The sequence below is a fragment of the Callithrix jacchus genome, chromosome X (genome assembly GCF_049354715.1).
Source record: "Callithrix jacchus isolate 240 chromosome X, calJac240_pri, whole genome shotgun sequence".
NCBI classification, from domain to species: domain Eukaryota; kingdom Metazoa; phylum Chordata; class Mammalia; order Primates; family Cebidae; genus Callithrix; species Callithrix jacchus.
In genome coordinates, this window is record NC_133524.1 from 63,506,801 (window position 1) to 63,529,420 (window position 22,620).

Genomic DNA, 22,620 nt, shown 5'->3' on the forward strand with positions numbered 1-22,620 from the left:
ATTTCTATTTCTAAGGCCTTGAGGAAACGACACACTGTCTTCCACAATGGTTGAACTAATTTACACTCCCACCAACAGTGTAGAAGTGTTCCTTTTTCTCCACATCCTCTCCAGCATCTGTTGTCTCCAGATTTTTTAATGATCGCCATTCTAACTGGCGTGAGATGGTATCTCAATGTGGTTTTGATTTGCATCTCTCTGATGACCAGTGACGATGAGCATTTTTTCATATGATTGTTGGCCTCATATATGTCTTCTTTCGTAAAGTATCTGTTCATATCCTTTGCCCACTTTTGAATGGGCTTGTTTGTTTTTTTCCTGTAAATCTGTTTGAGTTCTTTGTAAATTCTGGATATCAGCCATTTGTCAGATGGGTAGACTGCGAAAATTTTTTCCCATTCTGTTGGTTGCCGATCCACTCTAGTGACTCTTTCTTTTGCCGTGCAGAAGCTGTGGAGTTTCATTAGGTCCCATTTGTCTATTTTGGTTTTTGTTGCCAATGCTTTTGGTGTTTTGTTCATGAAGTCCTTGCCTACTCCTATGTCCTGGATAGTTTTGCCTAGATTTCCTTCTAGGGTTTTTATGGTGCCTGGTCTTATGTTTAAGTCTTTAATCCATCTGGAGTTAATTTTAGTGTAAGGTGTCAGGAAGGGGTCCAGTTTCTGCTTTCTGCACATGGCTAGCCAGTTTTCCCAACACCATTTGTTAAACATGGAATCCTTTCCCCATTGCTTGTTTTTGTCGGGTTTATCAAAGATTGTATAGTTGTATGTATGTTGTGTTGCCTCTGGTGCCTCTGTTTTGTTCCATTGGTCTATATCTCTGTTTTGGTACCAGTACGATGTTGTTTTGATTACTGTAGCCTTGTAGTATAGTTTGAAATCCGGTAGTGTGATGCCCCCCCCCACCCCTTCCGCTGTGTTCTTTTGGTTAGAATTGACTTGGCTATGTGGGCTCTCTTTTGGTTCCATATGAAGTTCATGGTAGTTTTTTCCAGTTCTGTGAAGAAAGTCAATGGTAGCTTGATGGGGATAGCATTGATTCTGTAAATTACTTTGGGCAGTATAGCCATTTTCCCGATATTAATTCTTCCTAACCATGAACATGGAATGTTTCTCCATCTGTTTGTGTCCTCTCTGATTTCGTTGAGTAGTGGTTTGTAGTTCTCCTTGAAGAGGTCTCTTACGTTCCTTGTGAGTTGTATTCCAAGGTATTTTATTCTTTTTGTAGCGATTGCGAATGGCAGTTCGTTCTTGATTTGGCTTTCTTTAAGTCTGTTATTGGAGTAGACGAACGCTTGTGATTTTTGCACATTGATTTTATATCCTGAGACTTTGCTGAAGTTGCTTATCAGTTTCAGGAGTTTTTGGGATGAGGCAATGGGGTCTTCTAGGTATACTATCATGTTGTCTACAAATAGAGATAATTTGGCTTCCACCTTTCCTATTTGAATACCCTTTATTTCTTTTTCTTGCCTGATTGCTCTGGCTAGAAATTCCAGAACTATACTGAATAGGAGTGGTGACAGAGGGCATCCTTGTCTAGTGCCAGATTTCAAAGGGAATGCTTTCAGTTTTTGCCCATTCAGTATAATATTGGCTGTTGGTTTGTCATAAATAGCTTTTATTAGTTTGAGATACGTTCCATCAATACCGAGTTTATTGAGGGTTTTTAGCATAAAGGGCTGTTGAATTTTGTCAAATGCCTTCTCTGCGTCGATTGAGATAATCATGTGTTTTTTGTTTTTGGTTCTGTTTATGTGGTGAATTACGTTGATAGACTTGCGTATGTTGAACCAGTGTTGCATCCCTGGGATGAATCCTACTTGATCATGATGAATAAGTTTTTTGATTTGCTGTTGCAATCGGCTTGCCAATATTTTATTGAAGATTTTTGCATCTATGTTCATTATGGATATTGGCCTGAAGTTTTCTTTTCTTGTTGGGTCTCTGCCGGGTTTTGGTATCAGGATGATGTTGGTCTCGTAAAATGATTTGGGAAGTATTCCTTCTTTTTGGATTGTTTGAAATAGTTTTAGAAGGAATGGTACCAGCTCCTCCTTGTGTGTCTGGTAGAATTCGGCTGTGAACCCGTCTGGACCTGGGCTTTTTTGTGTGTGGTAGGCTCTTAACTGCTGCCTTGACTTCTGACCTTGTTATTGGTCTATTCATAGTTTCAGCTTCCTCCTGGTTTAGGCTTGGGAGGACACAGGAGTCCAGGAATTTATCCATTTCTTCCAGGTTTACTAGTTTATGTGCATAGAGTTGTTTGTAATATTCTCTGATGATGGTTTGAATTTCTGTGGAATCTGTGGTGATTTCCCCTTTATCATTTTTTATTGCATCTATTTGGTTGTTCTCTGTTTTCTTTTTAATCAATCTGGCTAGTGGTCTATTTTGTTGATCTTTTCAAAAAACCAGCTCTTGGATTTATTGATTTTTTGAAGGGTTTTTCGTGTGTCAATCTCCTTCAGCTCAGCTCTGATCTTGGTTATTTCTTGTCTTCTGCTCGGTTTTGAGTTTATTTGATCTTGCTCCTCTAGCTCTTTCAATTTTGATGATAGGGTGTCAATTTTGGATCTCTCCATTCTCCTCATATGGGCACTTATTGCTATATACTTTCCTCTAGAGACTGCTTTAAATGTGTCCCAGAGATTCTGGCACGTTGTGTCTTCGTTCTCATTGGTTTTGAAGAACTTCTTTATTTCTGCCTTCATTTCGTTGTTTACCCAGTTACCATTCAAGAGCCAGTTGTTCAGTTTCCATGAAGCTGTGCGGTTCTGGGTCGGTTTCTGAATTCTGAGTTCTAACTTGATTGCACTATGGTCTGAGAGGCTGTTCGTTATGATTTCAGTTATTTTGCATTTGTTGAGCAGTGCTTTACTTCCAATTATGTGGTCAATTTTAGAGTAGGTGTGATGTGGTGCTGAGAAGAATGTGTGTTCTGTTGATTTGGGGTGGAGAGTTCTGTAGATGTCTATCAGGTTTGCTTGCTCCAGGTCGGAGTCCAAGCCCTGGATATCCTTGTTGATTTTCTGTCTGGTTGATCTGTCTAGTATTGACAGTGGAGTGTTAAAGTCTCCCACTATTATTGTGTGGGGGTCTAAGTTTTTTTGTAAGTCATTAAGAACTTGCCTTATGTATCTGGGTGCTCCTGCATTTGGTCCATATATGTTTAGGATCGTTAGCTCTTCTTGTTTTATTGATCCTTTTACCATTATGTAATGGCCTTCTTTGTCTCTTTTGATCTTTGTTGCTTTAAAGTCTATTTTATCAGAGATGAGAATTGCAACTCCTGCTTTTTTTTGCTTTCCATTTGCTTGGTAAATCTTCCTCCATCCCTTTATTTTGAGCCTTTGTGTATCCTTGCATGTGAGATGGGTTTCGTGTATACTGCACACTGATGGGTTTTGGATTTTTATCCAGTTTGCTAGTCTGTGTCTTTTGATTGGTGCATTTAGTCCATTTACCTTTAGGGTTAATATTGTTATGTGTGAATTTGATACTGCCATTTTGATGCTAAGTGGCTGTTTTGCCTGTTAGTTGTTGTAGATTCTTCATTATGTTGAAGCTCTTTAGCATTCAGTGTGATTTTGGAATGGCTGGTACTGGTTGATCCTTTCTATGTGTAGTGCCTCTTTTAGGAGCTCTTGTAAAGCAGGCCTGGTGGTGACAAAATCTCTGAGTACTTGCTTGTTCGCAAAGGATTTTATTCTTCCTTCACTTCTGAATCTCACTTTGGCTGGATATGAAATTCTGGGTTGAAAGTTCTTTTCTTTAAGAATGTTGAATATTGGCCCCCACTCTCTTCTGGCTTGTAGTGTTTCTGCCGAGAGGTCTGCTGTGAGTCTGATGGGCTTCCCTTTGTGGGTGACCCGACCTTTCTCTCTGGCTGCCCTTAGTATTATCTCCTTTATTTCAACCCTGTTGAATCTAACGATTATGTGCCTTGGGTTTGCTCTTCTTGCGGAATATCTTTGTGGTGTTCTCTGTATTTCCTGCAATTGAGTGTTGGCCTGTCTTGCTAGGTGGGGGAAGTTTTCCTGGATGATGTCCTGAAGAGTATTTTCCAGCTTTGATTCATTCTCTTCGTCCCCTATTGGTACACCTATCAAATGTAGGTTAGGTCTTTTCACATAGTCCCACATTTCTTGGAGACTTTGTTCATTCCTTTTTGCACTTTTTTCTCTAATCTTGGTTTCTCGTTTTATTTCATTGAGTTGGTCTTCGACTTCAGATATCCTTTCTTCTGCTTGGTCGATTCGTCTATTGAACCTTGTGCATGCTTCGCGAAGTTCTCGTATTGTGTTTTTCAGCTCCTTTAATTCATTCATATTCCTCTATAAGGTATCCATTCTTGTTATCATTTCCTCGAATCTTTTTTCAAATCTTCTTTCAAGGTTTTTAGTTTCTTTGCATTGATTTAATACATGATCTTTTAGCTCACAAAAGTTTCTCATTATACATCTTCTGAAGTCTAATTCCGTCATTTCGTCACAGTCATTCTCCGTCCAACTTTGTTCCCTTGTTGGGGAGGAGTTCTGGTCCTTTCTAGGAGGCGAGGTGTTCTGGTTTCGGGTGTTTTCCTCCTTTTTGTGCTGGTTTCTTCCCATCTTTGTGGATTTGTCCGCTGGTCGTCTGCGTAGTTGCTGACTTTTCGATTGGGTCTCTGAGTGGACACCCAGAATGTTGATGATGAAGTATTTCTGTTACTTGGTTTTCCTTCTACCAGTCTAGCCCCTTCGCTGTACGACTGCTGAGGTTCGCTCCAGACCCTGCTTGTCTGGCGTGCACCTCTAGCTGCTGTGCCACAGCGAGGGATGCTACCAGTTTTTTTTTCTGCTATCTTTGTCCCAGGATGATGCCTGCCTAATGTCAGTCTTTTGGATATAGAGGGGTCAGGGAGCTGCTTGAGGAGACAGTTTGTACTTTAAAAGGGCTTAATTGCTGAGCTGTGAGCTCTGTTGTTCATTCAGGGCTGTTAGGCTGCTATGTTTGATTCTGCTGCAACAGCGCTCATTAAAAAAACCTTTTGTTTTTCTCAAATGCTCTTTGTTGAGAGGTTTGGACTTTATTTTTGGATGTCCGTTGAGGTCCTGCCCAGCTAGGACCCAGACTAGCCACTGTTTGCCTGTTGAGGCTCCGCCCTGCTGTTGTGAGGCTCGCCCTGGCTCTGCTGTTCTGCTGTGTTCTCTACCATGCCCTGCGGAGTCTCTCTGTTGTAGCAGGTTGCCTCGGCAATGGCAGGCTGGTCAGCAGTGGGTGTGTATCTCGGTAGGGACGGGTTGCCTCGGCAATGGCGGCTGCGTCAGAAATGGGCGTGTATCTGAGTTGGGGCGGGTTGCCTCGGTAATGGTGGACGCCCCTCCCCCACAGAGCATCTCGGGCCATCTGCACAGGGCTTGTTTGAAATCGTGGTTTTGTTCGTCCCACTAGGCCACCCCTAACGCTCTGTCTCTGCAATCCCCTGGGCTGGCCCACTGTCCAAGTCTAGCTCAGTCTCAAGTCCAGTCCTCTCACGTCTCCGGTTGCTGGTTCAACAGGGCACCCAGACAAGCGCACCCTGTGGGGAGTGCTGGGCAGGGCCAGCTGCCGCCACCCCGGCTGCCAGCTTCACCAGGCGGAGGTTCTGCCTGGCGTCCCACGTCTCCTCTTCACTTGGGAATTTCCCCGTTCCATGGGCAACAAAGATCAGTCTGGAAATGCAGCTCAGACACACCTCTCCGCGGACACAACGCAAGCTCCAATCCTTGGCAAGTTCTTAATGACCTACAAAGAGACTTGGACTCCCACACAATAATTGTGGGAGACTTTAGCACTCCATTGTCAATATAAGACAGATCAACCAGACAGAAAATCAACAAGGATGTCCAGGGCTTGAACTCAGACCTGGAGCAAGCAAACCTGATAGACATTTGCAGAACTCTCCACCCCAAATCCACAGAGTGTACATTCTTCCCAGCACCACACCACACCTTCTCTAAAATTGACCACATAATTGAAAGCAAAGCACTGCTCAGCAAATGCAAAACGACTGAAATCATAACAAACAGCCTCTCAGACCGTAGTGCAATCAAGTTAAAACTCAGAATGCAGAAACCAACCCAGAACTGCACGGCTTCATGGAAACTGAACAACTGGCTCTTGAATATTGACTGGATAAATAATGAAATGAAGGCTGAAATAAAGAAGTTCTTTGAAACCAATGAGAATGAAGACACAACATGCCAGAATCTCTGGGACACATTTAAAGCAGTCTCTAGAGAAAAGTATATAGCAATAAGTGCCCACATGAGGAGAATGGAGAGATCCAAGACTGACACCCTACTGTCAAAATTGAAAGAGCTAGAGAAGCAAGATCAAAACAAATCAAAACCGAGCAGAAGACAAGAAATAACTAAGATCAGTGCTGAACTGAAAGAGATTGAGACAAACAAGGAGGAGCTGGTGCCATTCCTTCTGAAACTATTCCAAATAATCCAAAAAGAGGGAATCCTTCCCAAATCATTTTATGACACCAATATCTTCCTGATGCCAAACCCGGCAGAGACCCAACAAAAAAAAAACTTCAGGCCAATATCCATGATGAACATAGATGCAAAAATCTTCAATAAAATATTGGCAAGTCGATTGCAACAGCAAATCAAAAAATTTATTCATCATGATCAAGTAGGATTCATCCCGGCGATGCAAAGCTGGTTCAACATATGCAAGTCTATAAACGTAATTCACCACATAAACAGAACCAAACACAAAAACCACAGGATTATCTCAATTGATGCAGAGAAGGCATTTGACAAAATTCAACAGCCCTTTATGCTAAAAACCATCCATAAACTCGGTATCGGTGGAACATATCTCAAAGTAACAAAAGCTATTTATGACAAACCAACAGCCAATATCATATTTAATGGGAAAAAACTGAAAGCATTCCCTTTGAAATGCAGCACTAGACAAGGACGCCCTCTGTCACCACTCCTATTCAATATAGTACTGGAAGTTCTAGCCAGAGCAATCAGGCAAGAAAAAGAAATAAAGGCTATTCAAATAGGAAAGGTGGAAGCCAAATTATCTCTATTTGCAGATGACATGATAGTATACCTAGAAGACCCCATCGCCTCAGCCCAAAAACTCCTGAAACTGATAAGCAACTTCAGCAGAGTCTCAGGATATAAAATCAATGTGCACAAATCACAAGCATTCGTCTTCACCAATAACAGACTTAAAGAAAGCCAAATCAAGAACGAACTGCCATTCACAATTGCTACAAAAAGAATAAAATACCTTGGAATACAACTCACAAGGAACGTAAGGGACCTCTTCAAGGAGAACTACAAACCACTCCTCAACGAAATCAGAGAGGACACAAACAGATGGAGAAACATTCCATGTTCATGGTTAGGAAGAATTAATATCATGAAAATGGCTATACTGCCCAAAGTAATTTACAGAATCAATGCTATCCCCATCAAGCTACCATTGACTTTCTTCACAGAACTGGAAAAACCACCATGAACTTCATATGGAACCAAAAGAGAGCCCGCATAGCCAAGTCAATTCTAACCAAAAGAACACAGCGGAAGGGGTGGGGGGGTGCATCACACTACCGGATTTCAAACTATACTACAAGGCTACAGTAATCAAAACAGCATGGTACTGGTACCAAAACAGAGATATAAACCAATGGAACAGAACAGAGGCATCGGAGGTAACACAACATATCTACAACCATACAATCTTTGATAAATCTGACAAAAACATGCAATGGGGAAAGGATTCCCTGTTTAACCAATGGTGTTGGGAAAACTGGGTAGCCATGTGCAGAAAGCAGAAACTGGACCCCTTCCTGACACCTTACACTAAAATTAACTCCAGATGGATTAAAGACTTAAACATAAGACCTGGCACGATAAAAACCCTAGAAGGAAATCTAGGCAAAACCATCCAGGACATAGGAGTAGGCAAGGACTTCATGAACAAAACACCAAAAGCATTGGCAACAAAAACCAAAATAGACAAATGGGACCTAATGAAACTCCACAGCTTCTGCACGGCAAAAGAAACAGTCATTAGAGTGAATTGGCAACCAACAGAATGGGAAAAAATGTTTGCAGTTTACCCATCTGACAAAGGGCTGATATCCAGAATTTACAAAGAACTCAAACAGATTTACAGGAAAAAAACAAACAAGCCCATTCAAAATTGGGCAAAGGATATGAACAGACACTTTATGAAAGAAGACATATATGAGGCCAATGATCATATGAAAAAATGCTCATCGTCACTGGTCATCAGAGAGATGCAAATCAAAACCACATTGAGATACCATCTCACGCCAGTTAGAATGGCGATCATTAAAAAATCTGGAGACAACAGATGCTGGAGAGGATGTGGAGAAAAAGGAACACTTTTACACTGTTGGTGGGAGTGTAAATTAGCTCAACCATTGTGGAAGACAGTGTGTCGATTCCTCAAGGCCTTAGAAATAGAAATTCCATTTGACCCAGCAATCCCATTACTGGGTATATATCCAAAGGACTAGAAATTGTTCTATTATAAGGACACATGTACACGAATGTTCATTGCAGCAGTGTTTACAATAGCAAAGACCTGGAATCAACCCAAATGCCCAATGATTATAGACTGGATTGGAAAAATGTGGCACATATACACCATGGAATATTATGCAGCAATCAGAAATGATGAGTTTGTGTCGTTTGTAGGGATATGGATGAATCTGTAGAACATTATTCTCAGCAAACTGACACAAGATCAGAAAATGAAACACCGCATGTTCTCACTCATAGGCAGGTGATGAAAAATGAGAACACATGGACACAGGGAGGGGAGTTCTAAACACTGGGGTCTATTGGGGGCAAAGGGGAGGGCCAGTTGGATGGGGAGGTGGGGGGGATAGCCTGGGGAGAAATGCCAAATGTGGGTGAAGGGGAGAAAGGAAGCAAAACACATTGCCATGTGTGTACCTATGCAAGTGTCTTGCATGTTCTGCACATGTACCCCAAAACTTAAAATGTAATAAAAAAATTTACAAACTTATTGCACTAAATGTAAGTCAATATTAAACATAAAATCTTGTTTTAACCAATTACTTATTTTTGTACTAGTGCACTTTTAATATTAAATACCCATCTCTAGAAAGACTAGTATAATTTCTTTTTAATTATAGCCAACTGAATTATGCGACCTCTTCAAAAAATTTATTTTACTAATTTTATTATTACTTACATAGTTTATTTGTAGCAAAAAAGGCACAAACCTCTTGAACACTGAAGACGGAAGGAAGTGGTAGTTTTATTCTGCTGGGAGCTGCCGAGGCATAGATGCCTCAACAACTGAACTCCTCGACAAAGAACACCCCGGCCCTTTTAAAGGCTTAAAGTCTGAGAGTTGCACATATGAGAGGGTCAAGAGCATGGAAAAAATGACTTACGTGGGGTGTCTAATGGTGATTAAGCAAGAACAGTACCTTCTGAAAATTTCTCCATATCATATCTGTGATCTATGGAGAGGATTGTGGTTAGCAGTAGGGGGTTTAATCATTTAGACCTGACAGCCAACAACTGGTCCTCCTCTGGCTGACTTTTAACTTCTCCTTTGAGATGCAAGGTAGAAGGATGAAGGGGAAATGGCCTTAGAACCTGGGGAGAAGGGGTCTCCATCCTCACATTCACAATGTGTTTAGACTGCTTTCTCTTATTTTCTTTTCTTGTACAATCCTGTCTTTTGATTTTAGGACAAAAATTTACTGCCCAAGATAATTTTTTACATAAAATTGATTTTCTTTAAATTGAATTTTAGGTTTTGGGGTACATGTGCAGAACATGCAAGATAGTTGCATAGGTACACACATGGCAGTGTGATTTGCTGCCTTCCTCCCATTCACCCACATCTGGCATTTCTCCCAATGCTATCCCTCCCCAGCTTCCCCTTCGGCTGTCCCTCCCCTATTCCCCCCAATAGACCCCAGTGTGTAGTGCTCCCTTCCCTGTGTCCATGTGTTCTCATTGTTCATCACCTGCCTATGAGTGAGAAAATGCGGTATTTCATTTACTGTTCTTGTGTCAGTTTGCTGAGAATGATGGTCTCCAGGTTCATCCATGTCCCTACAAAGGACACGAACTCATCATTTTTGATGGCTGCATAATAATCCATGGTATATATGTGCCACATTTTCTCTGTCCAGTCTATCATCGATGGGCATACGGGTTGGTTCCAGGTCTTTGTTGTTGTAAACAGTGCTACAACTAACATTCACGTGCATGTGTCCTTACAGTAGAATGATTATAGTCCTTTGGATATATACCCAGTAATGAATGGGATTGCTGGGTCAAATGGAATTTCTATTTCTAGGTCCTTGAGGAATTGCCACACTGTCTTCCACAATGGTTGAACTAATTTACACTCCCACCAGCAGTGTAAAAGTGTTCCTATTTCTCCACATCCTCTCCAGTATCTGTGTCTCCAGATTTTTTAATGATCGCCATTCTAACTGGCATGAGATGGTATCTCAATGTAGTTTTGATTTGCATTCCTCTGATGACCAGTGATGATGAGCATTTTTTCATATGTTTGTTGGCCTCATGTATGTCTTTTTTTGTAAAGTGTCTGTTCATATACTTTGCCCAGTTTTGAATGGGCTTGTTTGTTTGTTTTTTCTTGTAAATCTGTTTGAGTTCTTTGTAAATTCTGGATATCAGCGCTTTGTCAGATGGGTAAACTGCAAAAATATTTTCCCATTCTGTTGGTTACCGATTCACTCTAAAGACTGTTTCTTTTGCCATGCACAAGCTGTGGAGTTTGACTAGGTCCCATTTGTCTATTTTGGCTTTTGTTGCCAATGCTTTTGTTGTTTTGTTCATGAAGTCCTTGCCTACTCCTATGTCCTGAATGGTTTTGCCTAGATTTCCTCTAGGGTTTTTATGGTGCCAGGTCTTATGTTTAAGTCTTTAATCCATATGGAGTTAATTTTAGTGTAAATTGTCAGGAAGGGGTGCAGTTTCTGCTTTCTGCACATGGCTAGCCAGTTTCCCCAACACCATTTATTAAACAGGGAATCCTTTCCTTGTTGCTTGTTTTTGTCAGGTTTATCAAAGATTGTATGGTAGTAGACATGTTGTGTTGCCTTCAATGCCTCTGTTCTGTTCCATTGGTCTGTGTCTGTTTTGGTACCAGTACCATGCTGTTTTGATTACTGTAGCCTTGTAGTATAGTTTGAAGTCCGGTGGTGTGATGCCTCCTGCTGTGTTCTTTTTTCTTAGAATTGACTTGGCAATGTGGGCTCTCTTTTGGTTCCATATGAAGATTAAGGTGGTTTCTTCCAGTTCCATGAAGAAGGTCATTGGTAGCTTGATGGGGATAGCGTTGAGTCTGTAAATTACTTTGAGCAGTATGGCCATTTTCACGAAATTGTTTCTTCCTAACCATGAACTTGGTATGTTTCTCCATCTGTCTTTGTCCTCTCTTATTTTGTTGAGCAGTTGTTTGTAGTCTTCTTTGAAGAGGTCCTTTATATTTCTTGTTAGTTGTATTTCTAGGTATTTTATTCTTTTTGTAGCAATTGTGAATGGCAGTTTGTTCTTGATTTGGCTCTCTTTCAGTTTTTTATTGATTTATAGCAATGCTTGTAATTTTTTCACATTGATTTTGTATCCTGAGTTTTTGCTGAAGTTGCTTATCAGTTTCAGGAGATTTTGGACTGAGATGATGGGGTCTTCTACATATACAATCATGTCATCTGCAAATAGAGACATTTTGACTTCCTCCTGTCCTACTTGAATACCCTTTATTTCTTTTACTTGCCTGATTGCTCTGGCTAGAACTTCCAGTAATAGTGAGTAGGAGTGGTGAGAGAGGGCATCCTTGTCTAGTGCCAGGTTTCATAGGGAATGCTTCCAGTTTTTGCCCATTCAGTATGATATTGGCTGTTGGTTTGTAATAAATAGCTTTTATTATTTTGAGATATGTTCCATCAATACAGATATGTTTATGGAGGGTTTTTAGCATAAAGGGCTGTTGAATTTGTCAAAGGCCTTCTCTGTGTCAATTAAGATAGTCATGTGGTTTTTGTTTGTGGTTCTGTTTATGTGGTGAATTATGTTTATAGACTTGCGTATGTTGAACCAGCCTTGCATCCCAGGGATGAATCCTACTTGATCATGGTGGATAAGCTTTTTATGTGCTGTTGTAATCAGTTTGCCAGTATTTTATTGAAGATTTTTGCATCTATGTTCATCATGGATATTGGCCTGAAGTTTTCTTTTCTTGTTGAGTCTCTGCCAGGTTTTGGTATCAGGATGATGTTGGTCTCATAAAATGATTTGGGAAGGATTCCCTCTTTTTGGATTATTTGGAATAGTTTCAGAAAAAATAGTAACAGTTCCTCTTAGTGTGTCTGATAGAATTTGACTGTGAACCCATCTGGTCCTGGGCTTTTTTTGTGTGTGGTAGGCTCTTACTTGCTTCCTTGACTTCTGACCTTGTTATTGGTCTATTCATAGTTTTGGCTTTCTCCTGGATTTGGCTTGGTAGGACACGAGTGTCCAGGAATTTATCCATTTCTTCCAGGTTTACTAATTTATGTGCATAGAGTTGTTTGTAATATTCTCTGATGATTGTTTGAATATCTGTGGAATCTGTGGTGATTTCCCCTTTATCGTTTTTTACTGCATCTATTTCGTTATTATCTTTTCTTTTTTATGAATCTGGCTAGTGGTTTGTCTATTTTGTTGATCTTTTCAAAAAACCAGCTCTTGGATTTATTGATTTTTTGAAGGTTTTTTAATGTCTCAATCTCCTTCAGTTCAACTCTGATCTTAGTTATTTCTTGTCTTCTGCTAGGTTTTGAGTTTTTTTGATCTTGCTCCTCTAGCTCTTTCAATTTTGATGATAGTGTGTCAATTTCGGATCTCTCTACTCTTCTCATGTGGGCACTTATTCTTATATATTTTCCTCTAGAGACAGCTTTAAATGTGTCCCAGAGATTCTGGTATGTTGTATCCTCATTCTCGTTGGTTTCAAAGAACTTCTTTATTTCTGCCTTCATTTCATTGTTTACCCAGTCAACATTCAAGAGTCCGTTGTTCAGTTTTTATGAAGCTCTGTGGTTGTGAGTTAGTTCCTGAATTCTGAGTTCTAACTTGATTGCACTATGGTCTGAGAGACTGTTCATTATGGTTTCCGTTCTTTTGCATTTGCTGAGGAGTGATTTACTTCCAATTATGTGGCCAATTTTAGAGTAGGTGTGATGTGGTGCTGAGAAGAATGTATGTTGTGTGGATTTGGGGTGAAGAGTTCTGTAAATGTCTATCAGGTTTGCTTGATCCAGGTGTGAGTTCAAGTCCTGTATTTGCTTGTTAATTTTCTGTCTGGTTGATCTGTCTAATATTGACAGTAGAGTGTTAAAGTCTCCCACTATTATTCTGTGGGAGTCTAAGTCTCTTTGTAAGTCATTAAGAACTTGCCTTATATATCTCGGTCCTCTTGTATTGGGTCCATATATATTTAGCATCATTAGCTTTTCTTGTTGTATCGATCCTTTTACCACTATGTAATGTCCTTCTTTGTCTCTTTTGATCTTTGTTGCTTTATATTCTATTTTATCAGAGATGAGAATTGCAACTCCTGCTTTTTTTTTTTTGCTCTCCATTTGCTTGGTAAATCTTCCTCCATCACTTTATTTTGAGCCTTTGTGTATCCTTGCATGCGAGATGGGTTTCCTGGATACAGTACACTGATGGGTTTTGGTTTTTTATCCAATTTGCCAGTCTGTGTCTTTTGATTGGTGCATTTAGCCTATTTACATTTAGGGTTAATATTGTTATGTATGAATTTGATACTGCCATTTTGGTGCTAGCTGACTGTTTTGCCCATTAGTTGATGCAGAATCTTTATTTTGTTGATGCTTTTTAGCATTTGGTATGTTTTTGGAATGGCTGGTACTGGTTGTTCCTTTCTATGTGTAGTGCCTCTTTCAGGAGCTCTTGTAAAGCAGGCCTGGTGGTGACAAAATCTCTGAGTACTTGATTGTTCACAAAGGATTTTATTTTTTCTTCACTTCTGAAGCTCAGTTTGGCTGGATATGAAAATCTGGGTTGAAAGTTCTTTTCTTTAAGGATGTTGAATATTGGCCCCCACTCTCTTCTGGCTTATAGGGTTTCTGCTGAGAGATCTGCTGTGAGTCTGATGGGCTTTCCTTTGTGGGTGAACTGACCTTTCTCTCTGGCTGCCCTTAGCATTTTCTCCTTCATTTCAACCCTGATGAAGCTGACGATTATGTGCCTTGGGATTGGTCTTCTTGTGGAATATCTTTGTGGTGTTCTCTGTATTTCCTGGACTTAAATATTGGCCTGCCTTGCTAGGTTGGGGAAATTTTTCTGGTTAATATCCTGAAGAGTATTTTCCAGCTTGGATTCATTCTCTTCGTCACATTCAGTTACACCTATCAAATGTAGATTAGGTCTCTTCACAGAGTCCCACATTTCTTGGCGACTTCGTTCATTCCTTTTTCAGCTTTTTTCTCTAATCTTGCCTTCTCATTTTATTTCATGGAGTTTATCTTTGATCTCTGATGTCTTTTCTTCTGCTTGGTCAATTCGGCTGTTGAGACTTGTGCATGCTTTGCGAAGTTCTCGTGTTGTGTTTTTCGGCTCCATCAATTCACTCATATTCCTCTCTACGTTGCCCATTCTTGTTATCATTTCCTCAAATCTTTTTCAAACGTTCTTAGTTTCTTTGCATTGAGTTAGAATGTGTTCTTTTAGCTTACAGAAGTTTCTCATTACCCACCTTCTGAAGTCTGATTCTGTCATTTCCTCACACTTATTCTCTGTCCAGCTTTGTTTCCTTGCTGTTGAGGGATTGTGGTCCCTTGTAGGAGGCGAGGTGTTCCGGTTTTGGGTGTTTTCCTCCTTTTTGCACTGGTTTCTTCCCATCTTTGTGGATTTATCCACCTGTCGTCTGAGTAGTTGCTGACTTTCCGATTGGGTCTCTGAGTGAACATCCAGAATGCTGATGATGAAGTTATTTCTGTTTCTTTGTTTTCCATCTAATCATCTGGCCCCTCTGCTGTAGGACTGCCGAGGTCCACTCCAGGCCCTGCTTGCCTGGGGATCACCTGTAGCAGCTGCGGAACTGTCAGGGTTGCTACCAGTTTTTTCTTCGGCTATCTTTGTCCCAGAATGTTGCCCGTCAAATGTCAGTCTGATCAGTCGTTTGTGAGGTGACTCTTTGGATATATGGGGGTCAGGGAGCTGCTTGAGGAGACAGTCTGTACTTTATAGGAGCTCAAGTGCTGAGCTGTGAGCTCCGTTGTTCATTCAGGGCAGCTAGGCAGGTACATTTAAGTCTGCCGCAGCAGAACTCATAAAGCCCCGTTTTTCCCTCGGGTGCTCAGTCCCGGGGAGTTAGGGCTTTATTTATGAGTATTCATTGCCCTGTCCTGCCTGGCAAGGAGGCAGTCTAGTCACTATCTCTCTGCCAAGGCTATGCTGAGCTGCTCTGGGGTCTGCCCTGTTGTTGTGAGCTCTGCCCTGCTGCTGTGTGTAATTCCCTGTAGTCCTGTTGATATGGGTGTGGTTAGAACTGCCTTGGTGATGGTGGCCTGCCTCTGTAATGGCGGACTCTCTCTGTTATGGCAGGTTGCCTCAGCAACAGCAGGCCGTGTCAGCAATGGCAGAGTATTTCCATGGGGTGGAGTGCCTCAGTAATGGCAGATGCCCCTCCCCCACAGAGTTGCACCATCCTGGGTTCAGCTGTGCTTGCCATGAAACTCTCAACCCTGAGTCTTTCCAATTGCTGTTTTGTTTGTTTTTGTGGGGGTGGAACCCGCCGACCCTGATCACCTGGCTCCCTGCCTCAGAGCCCCCTTTTTTTTTTATGTTGAACAGTTGACTCTTTCCCAGGTGTTTTGGTCACCTGCTGAAATGGCGCCGGGATCTGTGTGATTTCCTGTGCAGCAACCCACTGTGCTGTCTGAAACAGCATCACTGCCCAGGAATCTCCTGGCCTGGCTTACTGTTTAAGTCCTGTTTAATCAGATGAATGTGCTAATCTGCCTTCCCAAATCTCAAATTGCTGGTTTGACAGGGCAACCAGACCAGTGTATTTTATACGAAGTGGTGCTGCGCTTTGGCACTGGCCGAAACAGCTTCGCCGGCCAAAATGGTCGTGCCGGCCAGAACAGCCACACTGGTTGCCCATGGCGCTCCTACACCTGGGAATCTCCTGGTCTGTGGGCTATAAAGACCTGTCTGGGAATGCGGCATCCACTCACCCTCTGCGCTTTCACTGGGAGCTGCAATCCTGAGTTGCTCCTATAGCAACATTTTCTCCTCTCCAATCTTTTTAACTTTTTTTAACCAAATTTATATCTTTAGCCCTTTATATCTTTAGCTTTCTTTACATCTTATTTTCTGATTCCCTTACCTTGTTTTATACATAACATTTAAATAACCCTTGAATTAGACAAATATATTTTACCTTTAATAAGAACATTTAAGTATATTTTCCAATAATTCTCAAATTGAAATCACGCATTTACCTAATATCAATTAATAACCTTAGATCCTAAATTATGAGTTTGTTTATAAGCATTTATCTCATTACACTTATGCAATTAATTTAGTACTTTACCTAGATTATGTACAACAGAAAACTCTGATAGCCAACAGTTAAAGTTTTTTTTTTAATTAACATTTTTATAATTTTGAGTTTCAGATATTTACTATAATAAAAGTCAGAGATCGATCCAAGATGGCCGACCACTAACAGCTCAGGATTGTAGCTCCCAGTGAAAGCCCAGAGAACGAGACGACGCCACACTTTTAGACGAATTTTCGTCACTCACCGATCAGCCAATTCCCAGTGGAGGAGCCCCACGGGTCGCCAGCGCGACTCTTGTGGCCGCCGCAGTGGTTTTGCCGGTGTCTCGGCGCAGCAGCTCTTCATGCAGAGCCAACGGGACTGCTTCCCCTACTGACCGGAGTTTGGAGCTCCGGGAAGTCAGAGCCGCTTGTTGCGGACTCAAGAAGGAAGCCAGACCAGAGATTCCCGGGCAGAAGAGCACCATCAGTCTTACCGCTGCTATTTAGGCTGCCACAGTGGGTTGCTCGGATCCCAACACTGGGAATCAATAAGTCGGACGTCGACTCAGAAAACTAATTAGAAAGGCGGTTCATCTACAATGAAGGGAAAAAAACAGCCTAAGAAGGCCGAGTATACTCAAAATCAGAACCCATCAGCAACAGAACAAGCCCTGATGGAAAAGGACTCATCAGCAGCAGAACAAGCCCTGATGGAAAAGGACTCATCAGTAACGGAACAAGCCCTGATGGAAAAGGACTGTGTTCCATTATCTGAAGTAGGCTTTAAAAGGTGGATGATAAGAAACTTCTGGGAGTTAAAGGAACTTGTTCTAACCCAATGTAAAGAAACTAAGAACTTGGAAAAAAGATTAGATGAAATGTTGAAAAGAATAGACAATATAGAGAGGAATACAAATGAACTTATGGAGTTGAAAAATACAACACGAGAACTTAGTGAAACATGCACAAGCTTAAACAGCCGAATGGATCAAGCAGAAGAAAGGGTATCAGAGGTCGAAGATCAACTTAATGAAACAACACAACAAGACAAGAATAGAGAAAAAAGGATAAAAAGGAATGAGCAAAGTCTCCAAGCAATATGGGACTATGTGAAAAGACCTAATATACGCTTGATTGGTGTACCTGAATGTGACGGAGAGAATGAATTCAAGCTGGAAAATACTCTCCAGGACATTATCCAGGAAAATTTTCCTAATTTAGCAAAGCAGGACACTATTCAACCCCAGGCAATACAGAGAACACCACAAAGATATTCCTCAAGAAGACCAACCCCAAGGCACATAATCGTTAGATTCACCAAGATCGAAACGAAGGAGAAAATATTAAGGGCAGCCAGAGAGAAAGATCAAGTTACCCATAAAGGTAAGCCTATTAGGCTTACAGCAGATCTCTCAACGGAAACCCTACAAGCTAGAAGAGAGTGGCGGCCAATATTCAATATACTTAATCAACAGAACTTTCAGCCCAGAATTTCATATCCTGCCAATTTAAGCTTTACATTTGAAGGAAAAATAAAATTTTTTAGGAACAAGCAAGTACTCAGAGATTTTATTACCACCAGGCCTGCTTTACAAGAACTTCTAAAAGAAGCACTATACACAGAAAGGAACAACCAGTATGACCCTTTCTAAAAATACACCAAAAAGTAAAGAGCATTAACATAAAGAAGAATTTTTATCAACAAAAGGACAAAATAGCCAGTTAATATCAAACGGCAGCAACCCTAAATTTAAATCGACCAAATCTCCCAATCAAAAGATACAGACAAAATCTAACGGTATATCCAAAGATATACATAGACTCAAAATAAAGGGTTGGAAAAAAAAAAAAAAAGTACCAACCAAATGGAGAGCAAAAATAAATAAATAAGCAGGAGTTGCAATTTTCACATTTGACAAAATAGATTTCAAAGCTACAAGGATACAAGGATAAAAGGATTAATGTAATAATAAGAGATCTTAACACCCAGATACATAAGACCCATAATGAGATTTAGATTCAACGAGACAGAAAATTGATAATGATATCCGGGACTGGAACTAAGATCCAGAACAAATAAACTCAATAGAGCTCTCCATTTTAAACACACAAAATATTCATTATCCACAAAATCTAACGATATATCTAAAGATATACAAAGACTCAAAACAAGGGGATGGAAAAAAGCTCACCAACCAAATGGAGAGCAAAAATAAATAAATAAAAAGCAGGAGTTGCAATTCTCACACTTAATAAAATAGATTTCAAAGCTACAAGGATGCAAGGGTAAAAGGATTAATACAACAATAAGAGATCTTAACACCCAGATACATAAGACACATAATGAGATTTAGATTCAACGAGACAACAAATTGATAAGATATCCAGGACTTGAACTCAGAACCAGAACAAATAAACACAACAGAGGTCTCCATTTTAAATACATAAAATATGCATTAACCACTTTAAACACTCAAAATATTGATCGGCCATTATTGAAACCCATTTTAGGAATCAAGTAATATTCCTTTTTCCCTCTTTGTCTTTTTTTCCCCTTCTTAAAAAAAAAAATAAAATAAAATAAAATAAAATAAAATAAAAGTCATTGTTAGTTTTATGGGTATTCATACCAATAATTCAGTATTTAGCTGTTTTCATTTAAGACACCATTTAATAACTATATACAATCAAAGATAATTCTCTCTTGGGTTGGGTTTTATAGTTAATAACCCTTATGACAAATCTTCTAGTATTTTGCAGCAATAAACATGAAACTACCTGATCAATAAATGCAAACGAAATGCTAAGAATTCTAAAGACATTCCTGATATTACTTTACCAACAACTTTAAAGCCAACTTATTTAGTAAAGATTTTACTTAAGTCATGTGAACTTGAAAAAGCATTTGACTATTCATTTTTTTTTGTATCCGACTTAAGCACTCTTTTAGAAAGCCAATTAATTGGAGTTCTTTATATTTTAATAGCGAAAATATTGTGTACACACTGAAATACACAGACATATTAGGCATGCCAATAAAAGCATGTCATATAGATTTGTCAAGACTTTTTTTTTTTTCCATTTTTAAAGAATCTTACCCCAGGCAGCTGTCAATTAAATAGCCTTAAATTTGCATACTAAAGGCAACTTAGGTGAAAATCAGATAGCAAAATTTATGTCATAATCTAGAAAGAACGTCTGGTGAGCTAGAAGGAAATTTAGATGAATGCAATTGCCAGTTGAACATAAAATTATAGAAGTCTAATACAAAGGCCTATAAATATACACACACATATACACACACACATACACACACAAAGTTCTCATAGATGTTACTGTTAGGGTTTGAATAAGGCAGCTGAGGCCAGTTATTGAAATAAAGAAATTTAATCGGCTCCAGGGTGAAGTTCCATGGTCCCAGGGAAAGGGGCCAGGGAAGTCGAGCTTGGCTTCTCAGGGCATGGGGTTTTATAGGGAGTAGAGGTAGTTGATTGGCTATTGGGGAAACAAAGCAAAGACAACTTCATTGGTTATGGGGAGGCAGGGTGTGGATGAGGCGAGCCACTATTGGGAGCCAGGCAGGATTACTGGTAGGTGGTCTGGCTAATGATGTACAGGGCAAGCTGCTACTGGGCAGGTCTTGGTGGGGCTTTTTAAATTTTGGTGGGGTTGAGTGCATAGTTTGGTGCTGAGTGTAGATCCAGGTGCAGAGGTGCATGTGGGGAGCCCGCATGGAAAGGCCAGATGCTGAGTAATGTCTTTGGAATGATGATGTAGTTATCAGGCACGGAGAGGGATGGGTGTGTCCATTTAGCTCCCGGAGAGGCAGCCAGCCTTACATTCCGACCCTTTTGATGATATAGGATGCTGCTTCTTTCTGGCTACTTCCTGCTGAATAGGGGCAGAGTGAGGGGGAGTGGTAATTTGGCTGGTGCCTCAGTTGGGAGTCAGACATAAGGGTGAAGCAGCATCTTGTTTTTGGCCACCCTGGAAATTTCATTTATGTGGGCCTGTAAAAACCTTGATGGTAAGTTTGGCTAAATGGTCTTTAAGGATACCGTGAGCCCGTTCAACTTTACCTAATGACTGAGGGTGGTAGGGGATTTGTAGTTTCTAGGAGATGTTGAGAGACTTGGCAACCAGTTGGGCCACCTGAGCTGTAAAGGTTGGACCATTGTCTGACTGGTTGTTTCCAGGTAAGCTGAAACAAGGGATTATCTTCTGAATTAAGAGGGAGGCCACTGTGTCTGTGGTTTCCCTGGAGGTGGGAAAGGCTTCAATCCATCCAGAAAAGGTATTGGAGAAGGAGACTGGGTTGGAGGAAGCAGGAGCTAAGGTCAGCTACTAAGGCTTGTCCGAAAATATGGGGGCTGTCTCTAAATCCCTGGGGCAGGACTGTCCAGGTGAGCTGCTGTGACAGGTTGGTGTCAGGATTGGTCCAGGTAAAGGCAAAGAGGAAGTAAGACTCTGGGTGAAGGGGAATAGTAAAGAAGGCATCCTTGAGGTCAAGAACCATAAAATGAGAGGTAGTGGACGGAATGTTGGATAATAGGGTTTATGGGTTGGGAACCACCAGGTGGAGGGGTACCACTGCCTCGTTGATGAGGTGCAGGTCCTGAACTAGGCAGTAGTCACCAGTCAACTTTTGGACCAGTAATATAGGAGTATTACAAGGGGAACTGGCGGGGATAAGGAGTTCCTGGGCCAGAAGTCGGGTGATGATAGGCTTTAGGCCCTGGCAGTGGGTTTTTGAGATGGGAAACTGAGGACATGAGGGAAAGTGGGTAGGGTTTTTGAGAAGTATTTTAACTGGTGTGTGATGTCTGGCCATCACAGGCTTGGAGGTATTTCATACCAAGGGATTAACTTCATCAGGAGGGATGGGGGGTTGAGGCAAGGGGTCAAGACAGGGTGTAGTACCAGTTAGGAGTAGCAATAGGAGGTGGGCAGAGGATGGTCTTGAATGTGGGGGGCCAGTGAGTTGGAGGGTGGCCCCTACAGTCTGGAGAATATCTCGTCCTAAAAGTGGGACTGGGCATGAGGGTATGATTAAAAAGGAGGGGGAGAAGAGGTGTCTCTCAAGGACATGGGCTAAGGGATAAGTTTGGTTAGTACAGGAAGGCTTTCCATCAATCCCCATGACTGAAACCTGGGAAGGTATGCTAGGTCCTGGGTAGGAAGGCAGTACAGAATAGGTAGCCCCCATAACCACTGAAAAGGAAATGGATTTACCTGCTACCTACAGCGTTACCCTGGGCTCGGCAAGGCTGATGGGGGTCCTCGAGTCCAGGTTGCATCAGTTGTCGAGAAGGCTGAGAAGTTCAAGTGAGGGGACTGCATCATGCAGACCAGCCTGCCCTCCACATAGAGGTATGGGGGGGGGTGAGCCTGTAGCCCGGGACAGGCAGTCAACCTTCCAGTGTCCAGTATGTTTGCAGCTTGGGCAGGGTCCAGGAGGTGGATGAGGACAGGGGCACTGCCGTGCCCAGTGTCCCTCCTGGCCACATTTGAAACAAGGCCCAGGCTGGGCCTTTGAAGAATTTTGTGAGGGTTTTGATGGACCCCCTCCACCAGATGTTCAGTGGGCTGCTGGCCTCAGGGCTGCTACAAGAGCTCGGGTTTGGAGGCTTACCTTTTGCTGTAAATGGGCCTGGTGAGTGGCCTCAGCCTTTTCCTCTTGGCCATTGAAAACTTTAAATGCCATGTTCACCAGGTCCCATATGGGAGTTTGGGGGCCCTCCTTAGCTTTTTTAAGTTCAATTAACTACCTTTTGAGCTGTGCTTTGCATGCCCGCTAGGAGGCACTGTAGCATTTGGTCTCTGCAGCAGCAGCTATCTTGACCCGTTTGATAGTTTTGATTCGGGTTGGCCTCAGGGACTGCCACTACCCCCATCGGAATTTGGTTGTTGATTTGATGTACCTGATCAGCGTGTGCCCAGGCTGCTGTAAGGATTCGGTCCCGCTCATCTGGGGTGAGGGTGGAGGATAGGATTACATACGTGTCATGTCAGGTTAGGTC